The sequence below is a fragment of the Triturus cristatus genome, chromosome 4_1 (genome assembly GCF_964204655.1).
Source record: "Triturus cristatus chromosome 4_1, aTriCri1.1, whole genome shotgun sequence".
Classification (NCBI taxonomy): Eukaryota; Metazoa; Chordata; class Amphibia; order Caudata; family Salamandridae; genus Triturus; species Triturus cristatus.
Genome location: NC_140585.1, coordinates 120,660,920 through 120,681,047, shown reverse-complemented (window position 1 = coordinate 120,681,047; position 20,128 = coordinate 120,660,920). Strand labels below are relative to the sequence as shown.

Here is a 20,128-nt window from a genome sequence, read left to right as displayed (position 1 = left end):
ATAGAGAAGGATAATGACAAATATAGTTTACAATGTTATTAAGTACATCATTTTATTTAATTGTGTGAATAAAAGGAATCGTCTACCCGTCGGGGAATTGAACCCCGGTCTCCCGCGTGACAGGCGGGGATACTGACCACTATACTAACGAGGACATATTGGCTTCAGTTCAACAGTGCTCACCTCCATGAGGTTAGGGCATGCCCTCAATCAATTCACAGTATTGTAATAGGCAGCTTTGCTTCTTTTGGTTAGGAGAAGCAATCTTTTTTCATAAATGATTACAAATCAGAAATTCCTAGCCAAAAATAATCTGCTTTAATAAGAAATGATTGATTAAAATAAATACCTATTTATCGATCTGTCTATCTATCTTTCTATCTATCTATGTATATGTATATATATATATATATATATATATATATATATATATATATACAATCAGCTCACTTTAACATTTGCAGCTTATAACCATTTACCACCAGGGGTCACTACTAACAAAAAGCATCCACTCCACTTCTAAATCCAGCCCCTAGAGTTGAGCAGAAGCATAAGATTCCCCACTGCTTCATTCCATTTTCCATTAGATTACAGATGTAAATTGTTTTTGATGGTATGGTCTGTGCAGATTGAAATATTCAGAGCATATTCTGACTTTTAGTTAACACATCTGTAAGCAATTTGGCCATCACTGAATTCAACGTTTATCTCAATCGTAATAGAGAAGGATAATGACAAATATAGTTTACAATGTTATTAAGTACATCATTTTATTTAATTGTGTGAATAAAAGGAATCGTCTCCCCGTCGGGGAATTGAACCCCGGTCTCCCGCGTGACAGGCGGGGATACTGACCACTATACTAACGAGGACATATTAGCTTCAGTTCAACAGTGCTCACCTCCATGAGGTTAGGGCATGCCCTCAATCAATTCACAGTATTGTAATAGGCAGCTTTGCTTCCTTTGGTTAGGAGAAGCAATCTTTTTTCATAAATGATTACAAATCAGAAATTCCTAGCCAAAAATAATCTGCTTTAATAAGAAATGATTGATTAAAATAAATACCTATCTATCGATCTGTCTATCTATCTTTCTATCTATCTATGTATATATATATATATATATATATATATATATACAATCAGCTCACTTTACCATTTGCAGCTTATAACCATTTACCACCAGGGGTCACTACTAACAAAAAGCATCCACTCCACTTCTAAATCTAGCCCCTAGAGTTGAGCAGAAGCATAAGATTCCCCACTGCTTCATTCCATTTCCATTAGATTATAGATGTAAATTGTTTTTGATGGTATGGTCTGTGCAGATTGAAATATTCAGAGCATATTCTGACTTTTAGTTAACACATCTGTAAGCAATTTGGCCATCACTGAATTCAACGTTTATCTCAATCGTAATAGACAAGGATAATGACAAATATAGTTTACAATGTTATTAAGTACATCATTTTATTTAATTGTGTGAATAAAAGGAATCGTCTCCCCGTCGGGGAATTGAACCCCGGTCTCCCGCGTGACAGGCGGGGATACTGACCACTATACTAACGAGGACATATTGGCTTCAGTTCAACAGTGCTCACCTCCATGAGGTTAGGGCATGCCCTCAATCAATTCACAGTATTGTAATAGGCAGCTTTGCTTCTTTTGGTTAGGAGAAGCAATCTTTTTTCATAAATGATTACAAATCAGAAATTCCTAGCCAAAAATAATCTGCTTTAATAAGAAATGATTGATTAAAATAAATACCTATTTATCGATCTGTCTATCTATCTTTCTATCTATCTATGTATATGTATATATATATATATATATATATATATATATATATATATGTATACAATCAGCTCACTTTAACATTTGCAGCTTATAACCATTTACCACCAGGGGTCACTACTAACAAAAAGCATCCACTCCACTTCTAAATCCAGCCCCTAGAGTTGAGCAGAAGCATAAGATTCCCCACTGCTTCATTCCATTTTCCATTAGATTACAGATGTAAATTGTTTTTGATGGTATGGTCTGTGCAGATTGAAATATTCAGAGCATATTCTGACTTTTAGTTAACACATCTGTAAGCAATTTGGCCATCACTGAATTCAACGTTTATCTCAATCGTAATAGAGAAGGATAATGACAAATATAGTTTACAATGTTATTAAGTACATCATTTTATTTAATTGTGTGAATAAAAGGAATCGTCTACCCGTCGGGGAATTGAACCCCGGTCTCCCGCGTGACAGGCGGGGATACTGACCACTATACTAACGAGGACATATTGGCTTCAGTTCAACAGTGCTCACCTCCATGAGGTTAGGGCATGCCCTCAATCAATTCACAGTATTGTAATAGGCAGCTTTGCTTCTTTTGGTTAGGAGAAGCAATCTTTTTTCATAAATGATTACAAATCAGAAATTCCTAGCCAAAAATAATCTGCTTTAATAAGAAATGATTGATTAAAATAAATACCTATTTATCGATCTGTCTATCTATCTTTCTATCTATCTATGTATATGTATATATATATATATATATATATATATATATATATATATATATATATATATACAATCAGCTCACTTTAACATTTGCAGCTTATAACCATTTACCACCAGGGGTCACTACTAACAAAAAGCATCCACTCCACTTCTAAATCCAGCCCCTAGAGTTGAGCAGAAGCATAAGATTCCCCACTGCTTCATTCCATTTTCCATTAGATTACAGATGTAAATTGTTTTTGATGGTATGGTCTGTGCAGATTGAAATATTCAGAGCATATTCTGACTTTTAGTTAACACATCTGTAAGCAATTTGGCCATCACTGAATTCAACGTTTATCTCAATCGTAATAGAGAAGGATAATGACAAATATAGTTTACAATGTTATTAAGTACATCATTTTATTTAATTGTGTGAATAAAAGGAATCGTCTCCCCGTCGGGGAATTGAACCCCGGTCTCCCGCGTGACAGGCGGGGATACTGACCACTATACTAACGAGGACATATTGGCTTCAGTTCAACAGTGCTCACCTCCATGAGGTTAGGGCATGCCCTCAATCAATTCACAGTATTGTAATAGGCAGCTTTGCTTCCTTTGGTTAGGAGAAGCAATCTTTTTTCATAAATGATTACAAATCAGAAATTCCTAGCCAAAAATAATCTGCTTTAATAAGAAATGATTGATTAAAATAAATACCTATCTATCGATCTGTCTATCTATCTTTCTATCTATCTATGTATATATATATATATATATATATATATATATATACAATCAGCTCACTTTACCATTTGCAGCTTATAACCATTTACCACCAGGGGTCACTACTAACAAAAAGCATCCACTCCACTTCTAAATCTAGCCCCTAGAGTTGAGCAGAAGCATAAGATTCCCCACTGCTTCATTCCATTTCCATTAGATTATAGATGTAAATTGTTTTTGATGGTATGGTCTGTGCAGATTGAAATATTCAGAGCATATTCTGACTTTTAGTTAACACATCTGTAAGCAATTTGGCCATCACTGAATTCAACGTTTATCTCAATCGTAATAGACAAGGATAATGACAAATATAGTTTACAATGTTATTAAGTACATCATTTTATTTAATTGTGTGAATAAAAGGAATCGTCTCCCCGTCGGGGAATTGAACCCCGGTCTCCCACGTGACAGGCGGGGATACTGACCACTATACTAACGAGGACATATTGGCTTCAGTTCAACAGTGCTCACCTCCATGAGGTTAGGGCATGCCCTCAATCAATTCACAGTATTGTAATAGGCAGCTTTGCTTCTTTTGGTTAGGAGAAGCAATCTTTTTTCATAAATGATTACAAATCAGAAATTCCTAGCCAAAAATAATCTGCTTTAATAAGAAATGATTGATTAAAATAAATACCTATTTATCGATCTGTCTATCTATCTTTCTATCTATCTATGTATATGTATATATATATATATATATATATATATACAATCAGCTCACTTTACCATTTGCAGCTTATAACCATTTACCACCAGGGGTCACTACTAACAAAAAGCATCCACTCCACTTCTAAATCTAGCCCCTAGAGTTGAGCAGAAGCATAAGATTCCCCACTGCTTCATTCCATTTCCATTAGATTATAGATGTAAATTGTTTTTGATGGTATGGTCTGTGCAGATTGAAATATTCAGAGCATATTCTGACTTTTAGTTAACACATCTGTAAGCAATTTGGCCATCACTGAATTCAACGTTTATCTCAATCGTAATAGACAAGGATAATGACAAATATAGTTTACAATGTTATTAAGTACATCATTTTATTTAATTGTGTGAATAAAAGGAATCGTCTCCCCGTCGGGGAATTGAACCCCGGTCTCCCGTGTGACAGGCGGGGATACTGACCACTATACTAACGAGGACATATTGGCTTCAGTTCAACAGTGCTCACCTCCATGAGGTTAGGGCATGCCCTCAATCAATTCACAGTATTGTAATAGGCAGCTTTGCTTCTTTTGGTTAGGAGAAGCAATCTTTTTTCATAAATGATTACAAATCAGAAATTCCTAGCCAAAAATAATCTGCTTTAATAAGAAATGATTGATTAAAATAAATACCTATTTATCGATCTGTCTATCTATCTTTCTATCTATCTATGTATATGTATATATATATATATATATATATATATACAATCAGCTCACTTTACCATTTGCAGCTTATAACCATTTACCACCAGGGGTCACTACTAACAAAAAGCATCCACTCCACTTCTAAATCTAGCCCCTAGAGTTGAGCAGAAGCATAAGATTCCCCACTGCTTCATTCCATTTCCATTAGATTATAGATGTAAATTGTTTTTGATGGTATGGTCTGTGCAGATTGAAATATTCAGAGCATATTCTGACTTTTAGTTAACACATCTGTAAGCAATTTGGCCATCACTGAATTCAACGTTTATCTCAATCGTAATAGACAAGGATAATGACAAATATAGTTTACAATGTTATTAAGTACATCATTTTATTTAATTGTGTGAATAAAAGGAATCGTCTCCCCGTCGGGGAATTGAACCCCGGTCTCCCGTGCGACAGGCGGGGATACTGACCACTATACTAACGAGGACATATTGGCTTCAGTTCAACAGTGCTCACCTCCATGAGGTTAGGGCATGCCCTCAATCAATTCACAGTATTGTAATAGGCAGCTTTGCTTCTTTTGGTTAGGAGAAGCAATCTTTTTTCATAAATGATTACAAATCAGAAATTCCTAGCCAAAAATAATCTGCTTTAATAAGAAATGATTGATTAAAATAAATACCTATCTATCGATCTGTCTATCTATCTTTCTATCTATCTATGTATATGTATATATATATATATATATATATACAATCAGGTCACTTTACCATTTGCAGCTTATAACCACTTACCACCAGGGGTCACTACTAACAAAAAGCATCCACTCCACTTCTAAATCTAGCCCCTAGAGTTGAGCAGAAGCATAAGATTCCCCACTGCTTCATTCCATTTTCCATTAGATTATAGATGTAAATTGTTTTTGATGGTATGGTCTGTGCAGATTGAAATATTCAGAGCATATTCTGACTTTTAGTTAACACATCTGTAAGCAATTTGTCCATCACTGAATTCAACGTTTATCTCAATCGTAATAGACAAGGATAATGACAAATATAGTTTACAATGTTATTAAGTACATCATTTTATTTAATTGTGCGAATAAAAGGAATCGTCTCCCCGTCGGGGAATTGAACCCCGGTCTCCCGCGTGACAGGCGGGGATACTGACCACTATACTAACGAGGACATATTGGCTTCAGTTCAACAGTGCTCACCTCCATGAGGTTAGGGCATGCCCTCAATCAATTCACAGTATTGTAATAGGCAGCTTTGCTTCTTTTGGTTAGGAGAAGCAATCTTTTTTCATAAATGATTACAAATCAGAAATTCCTAGCCAAAAATAATCTGCTTTAATAAGAAATGATTGATTAAAATAAATACCTATTTATCGATCTGTCTATCTATCTTTCTATCTATCTATGTATATGTATATATATATATATATATATATACAATCAGCTCACTTTACCATTTGCAGCTTATAACCATTTACCACCAGGGGTCACTACTAACAAAAAGCATCCACTCCACTTCTAAATCTAGCCCCTAGAGTTGAGCAGAAGCATAAGATTCCCCACTGCTTCATTCCATTTCCATTAGATTATAGATGTAAATTGTTTTTGATGGTATGGTCTGTGCAGATTGAAATATTCAGAGCATATTCTGACTTTTAGTTAACACATCTGTAAGCAATTTGGCCATCACTGAATTCAACGTTTATCTCAATCGTAATAGACAAGGATAATGACAAATATAGTTTACAATGTTATTAAGTACATCTTTTTATTTAATAGTGTGAATAAAAGGAATCGTCTCCCCGTCGGGGAATTGAACCCCGGTCTCCCGCGTGACAGGCGGGGATACTGACCACTATACTAACGAGGACATATTGGCTTCAGTTCAACAGTGCTCACCTCCATGAGGTTAGGGCATGCCCTCAATCAATTCACAGTATTGTAATAGGCAGCTTTGCTTCTTTTGGTTAGGAGAAGCAATCTTTTTTCATAAATGATTACAAATCAGAAATTCCTAGCCAAAAATAATCTGCTTTAATAAGAAATGATTGATTAAAATAAATACCTATTTATCGATCTGTCTATCTATCTTTCTATCTATCTATGTATATGTATATATATATATATATATATATATATACAATCAGCTCACTTTACCATTTGCAGCTTATAACCATTTACCACCAGGGGTCACTACTAACAAAAAGCATCCACTCCACTTCTAAATCTAGCCCCTAGAGTTGAGCAGAAGCATAAGATTCCCCACTGCTTCATTCCATTTCCATTAGATTATAGATGTAAATTGTTTTTGATGGTATGGTCTGTGCAGATTGAAATATTCAGAGCATATTCTGACTTTTAGTTAACACATCTGTAAGCAATTTGGCCATCACTGAATTCAACGTTTATCTCAATCGTAATAGACAAGGATAATGACAAATATAGTTTACAATGTTATTAAGTACATCATTTTATTTAATTGTGTGAATAAAAGGAATCGTCTCCCCGTCGGGGAATTGAACCCCGGTCTCCCGTGTGACAGGCGGGGATACTGACCACTATACTAACGAGGACATATTGGCTTCAGTTCAACAGTGCTCACCTCCATGAGGTTAGGGCATGCCCTCAATCAATTCACAGTATTGTAATAGGCAGCTTTGCTTCTTTTGGTTAGGAGAAGCAATCTTTTTTCATAAATGATTACAAATCAGAAATTCCTAGCCAAAAATAATCTGCTTTAATAAGAAATGATTGATTAAAATAAATACCTATTTATCGATCTGTCTATCTATCTTTCTATCTATCTATGTATATGTATATATATATATATATATATATATATATATATATATACAATCAGCTCACTTTAACATTTGCAGCTTATAACCATTTACCACCAGGGGTCACTACTAACAAAAAGCATCCACTCCACTTCTAAATCCAGCCCCTAGAGTTGAGCAGAAGCATAAGATTCCCCACTGCTTCATTCCATTTTCCATTAGATTACAGATGTAAATTGTTTTTGATGGTATGGTCTGTGCAGATTGAAATATTCAGAGCATATTCTGACTTTTAGTTAACACATCTGTAAGCAATTTGGCCATCACTGAATTCAACGTTTATCTCAATCGTAATAGAGAAGGATAATGACAAATATAGTTTACAATGTTATTAAGTACATCATTTTATTTAATTGTGTGAATAAAAGGAATCGTCTACCCGTCGGGGAATTGAACCCCGGTCTCCCGCGTGACAGGCGGGGATACTGACCACTATACTAACGAGGACATATTGGCTTCAGTTCAACAGTGCTCACCTCCATGAGGTTAGGGCATGCCCTCAATCAATTCACAGTATTGTAATAGGCAGCTTTGCTTCTTTTGGTTAGGAGAAGCAATCTTTTTTCATAAATGATTACAAATCAGAAATTCCTAGCCAAAAATAATCTGCTTTAATAAGAAATGATTGATTAAAATAAATACCTATTTATCGATCTGTCTATCTATCTTTCTATCTATCTATGTATATGTATATATATATATATATATATATATATACAATCAGCTCACTTTAACATTTGCAGCTTATAACCATTTACCACCAGGGGTCACTACTAACAAAAAGCATCCACTCCACTTCTAAATCCAGCCCCTAGAGTTGAGCAGAAGCATAAGATTCCCCACTGCTTCATTCCATTTTCCATTAGATTACAGATGTAAATTGTTTTTGATGGTATGGTCTGTGCAGATTGAAATATTCAGAGCATATTCTGACTTTTAGTTAACACATCTGTAAGCAATTTGGCCATCACTGAATTCAACGTTTATCTCAATCGTAATAGAGAAGGATAATGACAAATATAGTTTACAATGTTATTAAGTACATCATTTTATTTAATTGTGTGAATAAAAGGAATCGTCTCCCCGTCGGGGAATTGAACCCCGGTCTCCCGCGTGACAGGCGGGGATACTGACCACTATACTAACGAGGACATATTGGCTTCAGTTCAACAGTGCTCACCTCCATGAGGTTAGGGCATGCCCTCAATCAATTCACAGTATTGTAATAGGCAGCTTTGCTTCCTTTGGTTAGGAGAAGCAATCTTTTTTCATAAATGATTACAAATCAGAAATTCCTAGCCAAAAATAATCTGCTTTAATAAGAAATGATTGATTAAAATAAATACCTATCTATCGATCTGTCTATCTATCTTTCTATCTATCTATGTATATATATATATATATATATATATATATATATATACAATCAGCTCACTTTACCATTTGCAGCTTATAACCATTTACCACCAGGGGTCACTACTAACAAAAAGCATCCACTCCACTTCTAAATCTAGCCCCTAGAGTTGAGCAGAAGCATAAGATTCCCCACTGCTTCATTCCATTTCCATTAGATTATAGATGTAAATTGTTTTTGATGGTATGGTCTGTGCAGATTGAAATATTCAGAGCATATTCTGACTTTTAGTTAACACATCTGTAAGCAATTTGGCCATCACTGAATTCAACGTTTATCTCAATCGTAATAGACAAGGATAATGACAAATATAGTTTACAATGTTATTAAGTACATCATTTTATTTAATTGTGTGAATAAAAGGAATCGTCTCCCCGTCGGGGAATTGAACCCCGGTCTCCCGCGTGACAGGCGGGGATACTGACCACTATACTAACGAGGACATATTGGCTTCAGTTCAACAGTGCTCACCTCCATGAGGTTAGGGCATGCCCTCAATCAATTCACAGTATTGTAATAGGCAGCTTTGCTTCTTTTGGTTAGGAGAAGCAATCTTTTTTCATAAATGATTACAAATCAGAAATTCCTAGCCAAAAATAATCTGCTTTAATAAGAAATGATTGATTAAAATAAATACCTATTTATCGATCTGTCTATCTATCTTTCTATCTATCTATGTATATGTATATATATATATATATATATATATATATATATATATATATATATACAATCAGCTCACTTTAACATTTGCAGCTTATAACCATTTACCACCAGGGGTCACTACTAACAAAAAGCATCCACTCCACTTCTAAATCCAGCCCCTAGAGTTGAGCAGAAGCATAAGATTCCCCACTGCTTCATTCCATTTTCCATTAGATTACAGATGTAAATTGTTTTTGATGGTATGGTCTGTGCAGATTGAAATATTCAGAGCATATTCTGACTTTTAGTTAACACATCTGTAAGCAATTTGGCCATCACTGAATTCAACGTTTATCTCAATCGTAATAGAGAAGGATAATGACAAATATAGTTTACAATGTTATTAAGTACATCATTTTATTTAATTGTGTGAATAAAAGGAATCGTCTACCCGTCGGGGAATTGAACCCCGGTCTCCCGCGTGACAGGCGGGGATACTGACCACTATACTAACGAGGACATATTGGCTTCAGTTCAACAGTGCTCACCTCCATGAGGTTAGGGCATGCCCTCAATCAATTCACAGTATTGTAATAGGCAGCTTTGCTTCCTTTGGTTAGGAGAAGCAATCTTTTTTCATAAATGATTACAAATCAGAAATTCCTAGCCAAAAATAATCTGCTTTAATAAGAAATGATTGATTAAAATAAATACCTATCTATCGATCTGTCTATCTATCTTTCTATCTATCTATGTATATGTATATATATATATATATATATATACAATCAGGTCACTTTACCATTTGCAGCTTATAACCACTTACCACCAGGGGTCACTACTAACAAAAAGCATCCACTCCACTTCTAAATCTAGCCCCTAGAGTTGAGCAGAAGCATAAGATTCCCCACTGCTTCATTCCATTTTCCATTAGATTATAGATGTAAATTGTTTTTGATGGTATGGTCTGTGCAGATTGAAATATTCAGAGCATATTCTGACTTTTAGTTAACACATCTGTAAGCAATTTGTCCATCACTGAATTCAACGTTTATCTCAATCGTAATAGACAAGGATAATGACAAATATAGTTTACAATGTTATTAAGTACATCATTTTATTTAATTGTGCGAATAAAAGGAATCGTCTCCCCGTCGGGGAATTGAACCCCGGTCTCCCGCGTGACAGGCGGGGATACTGACCACTATACTAACGAGGACATATTGGCTTCAGTTCAACAGTGCTCACCTCCATGAGGTTAGGGCATGCCCTCAATCAATTCACAGTATTGTAATAGGCAGCTTTGCTTCTTTTGGTTAGGAGAAGCAATCTTTTTTCATAAATGATTACAAATCAGAAATTCCTAGCCAAAAATAATCTGCTTTAATAAGAAATGATTGATTAAAATAAATACCTATCTATCGATCTGTCTATCTATCTTTCTATCTATCTATGTATATGTATATATATATATATATATATATATATATATATATATATATATACAATCAGCTCACTTTAACATTTGCAGCTTATAACCATTTACCACCAGGGGTCACTACTAACAAAAAGCATCCACTCCACTTCTAAATCCAGCCCCTAGAGTTGAGCAGAAGCATAAGATTCCCCACTGCTTCATTCCATTTTCCATTAGATTACAGATGTAAATTGTTTTTGATGGTATGGTCTGTGCAGATTGAAATATTCAGAGCATATTCTGACTTTTAGTTAACACATCTGTAAGCAATTTGGCCATCACTGAATTCAACGTTTATCTCAATCGTAATAGAGAAGGATAATGACAAATATAGTTTACAATGTTATTAAGTACATCATTTTATTTAATTGTGTGAATAAAAGGAATCGTCTACCCGTCGGGGAATTGAACCCCGGTCTCCCGCGTGACAGGCGGGGATACTGACCACTATACTAACGAGGACATATTGGCTTCAGTTCAACAGTGCTCACCTCCATGAGGTTAGGGCATGCCCTCAATCAATTCACAGTATTGTAATAGGCAGCTTTGCTTCCTTTGGTTAGGAGAAGCAATCTTTTTTCATAAATGATTACAAATCAGAAATTCCTAGCCAAAAATAATCTGCTTTAATAAGAAATGATTGATTAAAATAAATACCTATCTATCGATCTGTCTATCTATCTTTCTATCTATCTATGTATATGTATATATATATATATATATATATACAATCAGGTCACTTTACCATTTGCAGCTTATAACCACTTACCACCAGGGGTCACTACTAACAAAAAGCATCCACTCCACTTCTAAATCTAGCCCCTAGAGTTGAGCAGAAGCATAAGATTCCCCACTGCTTCATTCCATTTTCCATTAGATTATAGATGTAAATTGTTTTTGATGGTATGGTCTGTGCAGATTGAAATATTCAGAGCATATTCTGACTTTTAGTTAACACATCTGTAAGCAATTTGTCCATCACTGAATTCAACGTTTATCTCAATCGTAATAGACAAGGATAATGACAAATATAGTTTACAATGTTATTAAGTACATCATTTTATTTAATTGTGCGAATAAAAGGAATCGTCTCCCCGTCGGGGAATTGAACCCCGGTCTCCCGCGTGACAGGCGGGGATACTGACCACTATACTAACGAGGACATATTGGCTTCAGTTCAACAGTGCTCACCTCCATGAGGTTAGGGCATGCCCTCAATCAATTCACAGTATTGTAATAGGCAGCTTTGCTTCTTTTGGTTAGGAGAAGCAATCTTTTTTCATAAATGATTACAAATCAGAAATTCCTAGCCAAAAATAATCTGCTTTAATAAGAAATGATTGATTAAAATAAATACCTATCTATCGATCTGTCTATCTATCTTTCTATCTATCTATGTATATGTATATATATATATATATATATATATACAATCAGCTCACTTTACCATTTGCAGCTTATAACCACTTACCACCAGGGGTCACTACTAACAAAAAGCATCCACTCCACTTCTAAATCTAGCCCCTAGAGTTGAGCAGAAGCATAAGATTCCCCACTGCTTCATTCCATTTTCCATTAGATTATAGATGTAAATTGTTTTTGATGGTATGGTCTGTGCAGATTGAAATATTCAGAGCATATTCTGACTTTTAGTTAACACATCTGTAAGCAATTTGGCCATCACTGAATTCAACGTTTATCTCAATCGTAATAGACAAGGATAATGACAAATATAGTTTACAATGTTATTAAGTACATCATTTTATTTAATTGTGCGAATAAAAGGAATCGTCTCCCCGTCGGGGAATTGAACCCCGGTCTCCCGCGTGACAGGCGGGGATACTGACCACTATACTAACGAGGACATATTGGCTTCAGTTCAACAGTGCTCACCTCCATGAGGTTAGGGCATGCCTTCAATGAATTCACAGTATTGTAATAGGCAGCTTTGCTTCTTTTGGTTAGGAGAAGCAATCTTTTTTCATAAATGATTACAAATCAGAAATTCCTAGCCAAAAATAATCTGCTTTAATAAGAAATGATTGATTAAAATAAATACCTATTTATCGATCTGTCTATCTATCTTTCTATCTATCTATGTATATGTATATATATATATATATATATATACAATCAGCTCACTTTACCATTTGCAGCTTATAACCATTTACCACCAGGGGTCACTACTAACAAAAAGCATCCACTCCACTTCTAAATCTAGCCCCTAGAGTTGAGCAGAAGCATAAGATTCCCCACTGCTTCATTCCATTTTCCATTAGATTATAGATGTAAATTGTTTTTGATGGTATGGTCTGTGCAGATTGAAATATTCAGAGCATATTCTGACTTTTAGTTAACACATCTGTAAGCAATTTGGCCATCACTGAATTCAACGTTTATCTCAATCGTAATAGAGAAGGATAATGACAAATATAGTTTACAATGTTATTAAGTACATCATTTTATTTAATTGTGTGAATAAAAGGAATCGTCTACCCGTCGGGGAATTGAACCCCGGTCTCCCGCGTGACAGGCGGGGATACTGACCACTATACTAACGAGGACATATTGGCTTCAGTTCAACAGTGCTCACCTCCATGAGGTTAGGGCATGCCCTCAATCAATTCACAGTATTGTAATAGGCAGCTTTGCTTCCTTTGGTTAGGAGAAGCAATCTTTTTTCATAAATGATTACAAATCAGAAATTCCTAGCCAAAAATAATCTGCTTTAATAAGAAATGATTGATTAAAATAAATACCTATCTATCGATCTGTCTATCTATCTTTCTATCTATCTATGTATATGTATATATATATATATATATATATACAATCAGGTCACTTTACCATTTGCAGCTTATAACCACTTACCACCAGGGGTCACTACTAACAAAAAGCATCCACTCCACTTCTAAATCTAGCCCCTAGAGTTGAGCAGAAGCATAAGATTCCCCACTGCTTCATTCCATTTTCCATTAGATTATAGATGTAAATTGTTTTTGATGGTATGGTCTGTGCAGATTGAAATATTCAGAGCATATTCTGACTTTTAGTTAACACATCTGTAAGCAATTTGTCCATCACTGAATTCAACGTTTATCTCAATCGTAATAGACAAGGATAATGACAAATATAGTTTACAATGTTATTAAGTACATCATTTTATTTAATTGTGCGAATAAAAGGAATCGTCTCCCCGTCGGGGAATTGAACCCCGGTCTCCCGCGTGACAGGCGGGGATACTGACCACTATACTAACGAGGACATATTGGCTTCAGTTCAACAGTGCTCACCTCCATGAGGTTAGGGCATGCCCTCAATCAATTCACAGTATTGTAATAGGCAGCTTTGCTTCTTTTGGTTAGGAGAAGCAATCTTTTTTCATAAATGATTACAAATCAGAAATTCCTAGCCAAAAATAATCTGCTTTAATAAGAAATGATTGATTAAAATAAATACCTATCTATCGATCTGTCTATCTATCTTTCTATCTATCTATGTATATGTATATATATATATATATATATATATACAATCAGCTCACTTTACCATTTGCAGCTTATAACCACTTACCACCAGGGGTCACTACTAACAAAAAGCATCCACTCCACTTCTAAATCTAGCCCCTAGAGTTGAGCAGAAGCATAAGATTCCCCACTGCTTCATTCCATTTTCCATTAGATTATAGATGTAAATTGTTTTTGATGGTATGGTCTGTGCAGATTGAAATATTCAGAGCATATTCTGACTTTTAGTTAACACATCTGTAAGCAATTTGGCCATCACTGAATTCAACGTTTATCTCAATCGTAATAGACAAGGATAATGACAAATATAGTTTACAATGTTATTAAGTACATCATTTTATTTAATTGTGCGAATAAAAGGAATCGTCTCCCCGTCGGGGAATTGAACCCCGGTCTCCCGCGTGACAGGCGGGGATACTGACCACTATACTAACGAGGACATATTGGCTTCAGTTCAACAGTGCTCACCTCCATGAGGTTAGGGCATGCCTTCAATGAATTCACAGTATTGTAATAGGCAGCTTTGCTTCTTTTGGTTAGGAGAAGCAATCTTTTTTCATAAATGATTACAAATCAGAAATTCCTAGCCAAAAATAATCTGCTTTAATAAGAAATGATTGATTAAAATAAATACCTATTTATCGATCTGTCTATCTATCTTTCTATCTATCTATGTATATGTATATATATATATATATATATATACAATCAGCTCACTTTACCATTTGCAGCTTATAACCATTTACCACCAGGGGTCACTACTAACAAAAAGCATCCACTCCACTTCTAAATCTAGCCCCTAGAGTTGAGCAGAAGCATAAGATTCCCCACTGCTTCATTCCATTTCCATTAGATTATAGATGTAAATTGTTTTTGATGGTATGGTCTGTGCAGATTGAAATATTCAGAGCATATTCTGACTTTTAGTTAACACATCTGTAAGCAATTTGGCCATCACTGAATTCAACGTTTATCTCAATCGTAATAGACAAGGATAATGACAAATATAGTTTACAATGTTATTAAGTACATCTTTTTATTTAATAGTGTGAATAAAAGGAATCGTCTCCCCGTCGGGGAATTGAACCCCGGTCTCCCGCGTGACAGGCGGGGATACTGACCACTATACTAACGAGGACATATTGGCTTCAGTTCAACAGTGCTCACCTCCATGAGGTTAGGGCATGCCCTCAATCAATTCACAGTATTGTAATAGGCAGCTTTGCTTCTTTTGGTTAGGAGAAGCAATCTTTTTTCATAAATGATTACAAATCAGAAATTCCTAGCCAAAAATAATCTGCTTTAATAAGAAATGATTGATTAAAATAAATACCTATTTATCGATCTGTCTATCTATCTTTCTATCTATCTATGTATATGTATATATATATATATATATATATATATATACAATCAGCTCACTTTACCATTTGCAGCTTATAACCATTTACCACCAGGGGTCACTACTAACAAAAAGCATCCACTCCACTTCTAAATCTAGCCCCTAGAGTTGAGCAGAAGCATAAGATTCCCCACTGCTTCATTCCATTTCCATTAGATTATAGATGTAAATTGTTTTTGATGGTATGGTCTGTGCAGATTGAAATATTCAGAGCATATTCTGACTTTTAGTTAACACATCTGTAAGCAATTTGGCCATCACTGAATTCAACGTTTATCTCAATCGTAATAGACAAGGATAATGACAAATATAGTTTACAATGTTATTAAGTACATCATTTTATTTAATTGTGTGAATAAAAGGAATCGTCTCCCCGTCGGGGAATTGAACCCCGGTCTCCCGTGTGACAGGCGGGGATACTGACCACTATACTAACGAGGACATATTGGCTTCAGTTCAACAGTGCTCACCTCCATGAGGTTAGGGCATGCCCTCAATCAATTCACAGTATTGTAATAGGCAGCTTTGCTTCTTTTGGTTAGGAGAAGCAATCTTTTTTCATAAATGATTACAAATCAGAAATTCCTAGCCAAAAATAATCTGCTTTAATAAGAAATGATTGATTAAAATAAATACCTATTTATCGATCTGTCTATCTATCTTTCTATCTATCTATGTATATGTATATATATATATATATATATATATATATATATATACAATCAGCTCACTTTAACATTTGCAGCTTATAACCATTTACCACCAGGGGTCACTACTAACAAAAAGCATCCACTCCACTTCTAAATCCAGCCCCTAGAGTTGAGCAGAAGCATAAGATTCCCCACTGCTTCATTCCATTTTCCATTAGATTACAGATGTAAATTGTTTTTGATGGTATGGTCTGTGCAGATTGAAATATTCAGAGCATATTCTGACTTTTAGTTAACACATCTGTAAGCAATTTGGCCATCACTGAATTCAACGTTTATCTCAATCGTAATAGAGAAGGATAATGACAAATATAGTTTACAATGTTATTAAGTACATCATTTTATTTAATTGTGTGAATAAAAGGAATCGTCTACCCGTCGGGGAATTGAACCCCGGTCTCCCGCGTGACAGGCGGGGATACTGACCACTATACTAACGAGGACATATTGGCTTCAGTTCAACAGTGCTCACCTCCATGAGGTTAGGGCATGCCCTCAATCAATTCACAGTATTGTAATAGGCAGCTTTGCTTCTTTTGGTTAGGAGAAGCAATCTTTTTTCATAAATGATTACAAATCAGAAATTCCTAGCCAAAAATAATCTGCTTTAATAAGAAATGATTGATTAAAATAAATACCTATTTATCGATCTGTCTATCTATCTTTCTATCTATCTATGTATATGTATATATATATATATATATATATATATATACAATCAGCTCACTTTAACATTTGCAGCTTATAACCATTTACCACCAGGGGTCACTACTAACAAAAAGCATCCACTCCACTTCTAAATCCAGCCCCTAGAGTTGAGCAGAAGCATAAGATTCCCCACTGCTTCATTCCATTTTCCATTAGATTACAGATGTAAATTGTTTTTGATGGTATGGTCTGTGCAGATTGAAATATTCAGAGCATATTCTGACTTTTAGTTAACACATCTGTAAGCAATTTGGCCATCACTGAATTCAACGTTTATCTCAATCGTAATAGAGAAGGATAATGACAAATATAGTTTACAATGTTATTAAGTACATCATTTTATTTAATTGTGTGAATAAAAGGAATCGTCTCCCCGTCGGGGAATTGAACCCCGGTCTCCCGCGTGACAGGCGGGGATACTGACCACTATACTAACGAGGACATATTGGCTTCAGTTCAACAGTGCTCACCTCCATGAGGTTAGGGCATGCCCTCAATCAATTCACAGTATTGTAATAGGCAGCTTTGCTTCCTTTGGTTAGGAGAAGCAATCTTTTTTCATAAATGATTACAAATCAGAAATTCCTAGCCAAAAATAATCTGCTTTAATAAGAAATGATTGATTAAAATAAATACCTATCTATCGATCTGTCTATCTATCTTTCTATCTATCTATGTATATATATATATATATATATATATATATATATATACAATCAGCTCACTTTACCATTTGCAGCTTATAACCATTTACCACCAGGGGTCACTACTAACAAAAAGCATCCACTCCACTTCTAAATCTAGCCCCTAGAGTTGAGCAGAAGCATAAGATTCCCCACTGCTTCATTCCATTTCCATTAGATTATAGATGTAAATTGTTTTTGATGGTATGGTCTGTGCAGATTGAAATATTCAGAGCATATTCTGACTTTTAGTTAACACATCTGTAAGCAATTTGGCCATCACTGAATTCAACGTTTATCTCAATCGTAATAGACAAGGATAATGACAAATATAGTTTACAATGTTATTAAGTACATCATTTTATTTAATTGTGTGAATAAAAGGAATCGTCTCCCCGTCGGGGAATTGAACCCCGGTCTCCCGCGTGACAGGCGGGGATACTGACCACTATACTAACGAGGACATATTGGCTTCAGTTCAACAGTGCTCACCTCCATGAGGTTAGGGCATGCCCTCAATCAATTCACAGTATTGTAATAGGCAGCTTTGCTTCTTTTGGTTAGGAGAAGCAATCTTTTTTCATAAATGATTACAAATCAGAAATTCCTAGCCAAAAATAATCTGCTTTAATAAGAAATGATTGATTAAAATAAATACCTATTTATCGATCTGTCTATCTATCTTTCTATCTATCTATGTATATGTATATATATATATATATATATATATATATATATATATATATATATACAATCAGCTCACTTTAACATTTGCAGCTTATAACCATTTACCACCAGGGGTCACTACTAACAAAAAGCATCCACTCCACTTCTAAATCCAGCCCCTAGAGTTGAGCAGAAGCATAAGATTCCCCACTGCTTCATTCCATTTTCCATTAGATTACAGATGTAAATTGTTTTTGATGGTATGGTCTGTGCAGATTGAAATATTCAGAGCATATTCTGACTTTTAGTTAACACATCTGTAAGCAATTTGGCCATCACTGAATTCAACGTTTATCTCAATCGTAATAGAGAAGGATAATGACAAATATAGTTTACAATGTTATTAAGTACATCATTTTATTTAATTGTGTGAATAAAAGGAATCGTCTACCCGTCGGGGAATTGAACCCCGGTCTCCCGCGTGACAGGCGGGGATACTGACCACTATACTAACGAGGACATATTGGCTTCAGTTCAACAGTGCTCACCTCCATGAGGTTAGGGCATGCCCTCAATCAATTCACAGTATTGTAATAGGCAGCTTTGCTTCCTTTGGTTAGGAGAAGCAATCTTTTTTCATAAATGATTACAAATCAGAAATTCCTAGCCAAAAATAATCTGCTTTAATAAGAAATGATTGATTAAAATAAATACCTATCTATCGATCTGTCTATCTATCTTTCTATCTATCTATGTATATGTATATATATATATATATATATATATACAATCAGCTCACTTTACCATTTGCAGCTTATAACCATTTACCACCAGGGGTCACTACTAACAAAAAGCATCCACTCCACTTCTAAATCTAGCCCCTAGAGTTGAGCAGAAGCATAAGATTCCCCACTGCTTCATTCCATTTCCATTAGATTATAGATGTAAATTGTTTTTGATGGTATGGTCTGTGCAGATTGAAATATTCAGAGCATATTCTGACTTTTAGTTAACACATCTGTAAGCAATTTGGCCATCACTGAATTCAACGTTTATCTCAATCGTAATAGACAAGGATAATGACAAATATAGTTTACAATGTTATTAAGTACATCATTTTATTTAATTGTGTGAATAAAAGGAATCGTCTCCCCGTCGGGGAATTGAACCCCGGTCTCCCGTGTGACAGGCGGGGATACTGACCACTATACTAACGAGGACATATTGGCTTCAGTTCAACAGTGCTCACCTCCATGAGGTTAGGGCATGCCCTCAATCAATTCACAGTATTGTAATAGGCAGCTTTGCTTCTTTTGGTTAGGAGAAGCAATCTTTTTTCATAAATGATTACAAATCAGAAATTCCTAGCCAAAAATAATCTGCTTTAATAAGAAATG

The 20,128-nt window shown here is 35.1% G+C and overlaps 15 non-coding genes across 15 annotated transcripts; all 15 read right to left on the bottom strand.

Moving 5' to 3' along the window:
* Window positions 1-800: 800 nt before the first annotated feature.
* Window positions 801-872, bottom strand: TRNAD-GUC (transfer RNA aspartic acid (anticodon GUC)). The gene has a single exon. It is a non-coding gene; the product is annotated as a tRNA-Asp (tRNA).
* Window positions 873-1,501: 629 nt separating this feature from the next.
* Window positions 1,502-1,573, bottom strand: TRNAD-GUC (transfer RNA aspartic acid (anticodon GUC)). The gene has a single exon. It is a non-coding gene; the product is annotated as a tRNA-Asp (tRNA).
* Window positions 1,574-2,949: 1,376 nt separating this feature from the next.
* Window positions 2,950-3,021, bottom strand: TRNAD-GUC (transfer RNA aspartic acid (anticodon GUC)). The gene has a single exon. It is a non-coding gene; the product is annotated as a tRNA-Asp (tRNA).
* A 2,737-nt stretch (window positions 3,022-5,758) lies between these two features.
* TRNAD-GUC (transfer RNA aspartic acid (anticodon GUC)) lies at window positions 5,759-5,830 on the bottom strand. Its single transcript has one exon. It is a non-coding gene; the product is annotated as a tRNA-Asp (tRNA).
* Window positions 5,831-6,457: 627 nt separating this feature from the next.
* TRNAD-GUC (transfer RNA aspartic acid (anticodon GUC)) lies at window positions 6,458-6,529 on the bottom strand. The gene has a single exon. It is a non-coding gene; the product is annotated as a tRNA-Asp (tRNA).
* A 2,049-nt stretch (window positions 6,530-8,578) lies between these two features.
* TRNAD-GUC (transfer RNA aspartic acid (anticodon GUC)) lies at window positions 8,579-8,650 on the bottom strand. Its single transcript has one exon. It is a non-coding gene; the product is annotated as a tRNA-Asp (tRNA).
* Window positions 8,651-9,283: 633 nt separating this feature from the next.
* Window positions 9,284-9,355, bottom strand: TRNAD-GUC (transfer RNA aspartic acid (anticodon GUC)). Its single transcript has one exon. It is a non-coding gene; the product is annotated as a tRNA-Asp (tRNA).
* Window positions 9,356-10,705: 1,350 nt separating this feature from the next.
* TRNAD-GUC (transfer RNA aspartic acid (anticodon GUC)) lies at window positions 10,706-10,777 on the bottom strand. The gene has a single exon. It is a non-coding gene; the product is annotated as a tRNA-Asp (tRNA).
* Window positions 10,778-12,125: 1,348 nt separating this feature from the next.
* Window positions 12,126-12,197, bottom strand: TRNAD-GUC (transfer RNA aspartic acid (anticodon GUC)). Its single transcript has one exon. It is a non-coding gene; the product is annotated as a tRNA-Asp (tRNA).
* A 630-nt stretch (window positions 12,198-12,827) lies between these two features.
* Window positions 12,828-12,899, bottom strand: TRNAD-GUC (transfer RNA aspartic acid (anticodon GUC)). The gene has a single exon. It is a non-coding gene; the product is annotated as a tRNA-Asp (tRNA).
* A 1,328-nt stretch (window positions 12,900-14,227) lies between these two features.
* TRNAD-GUC (transfer RNA aspartic acid (anticodon GUC)) lies at window positions 14,228-14,299 on the bottom strand. Its single transcript has one exon. It is a non-coding gene; the product is annotated as a tRNA-Asp (tRNA).
* Window positions 14,300-14,929: 630 nt separating this feature from the next.
* Window positions 14,930-15,001, bottom strand: TRNAD-GUC (transfer RNA aspartic acid (anticodon GUC)). Its single transcript has one exon. It is a non-coding gene; the product is annotated as a tRNA-Asp (tRNA).
* Window positions 15,002-15,628: 627 nt separating this feature from the next.
* On the bottom strand, window positions 15,629-15,700 carry TRNAD-GUC (transfer RNA aspartic acid (anticodon GUC)). The gene has a single exon. It is a non-coding gene; the product is annotated as a tRNA-Asp (tRNA).
* A 2,051-nt stretch (window positions 15,701-17,751) lies between these two features.
* On the bottom strand, window positions 17,752-17,823 carry TRNAD-GUC (transfer RNA aspartic acid (anticodon GUC)). Its single transcript has one exon. It is a non-coding gene; the product is annotated as a tRNA-Asp (tRNA).
* Window positions 17,824-18,456: 633 nt separating this feature from the next.
* TRNAD-GUC (transfer RNA aspartic acid (anticodon GUC)) lies at window positions 18,457-18,528 on the bottom strand. The gene has a single exon. It is a non-coding gene; the product is annotated as a tRNA-Asp (tRNA).
* Between the last annotated feature and the right edge of the window lie 1,600 nt (window positions 18,529-20,128).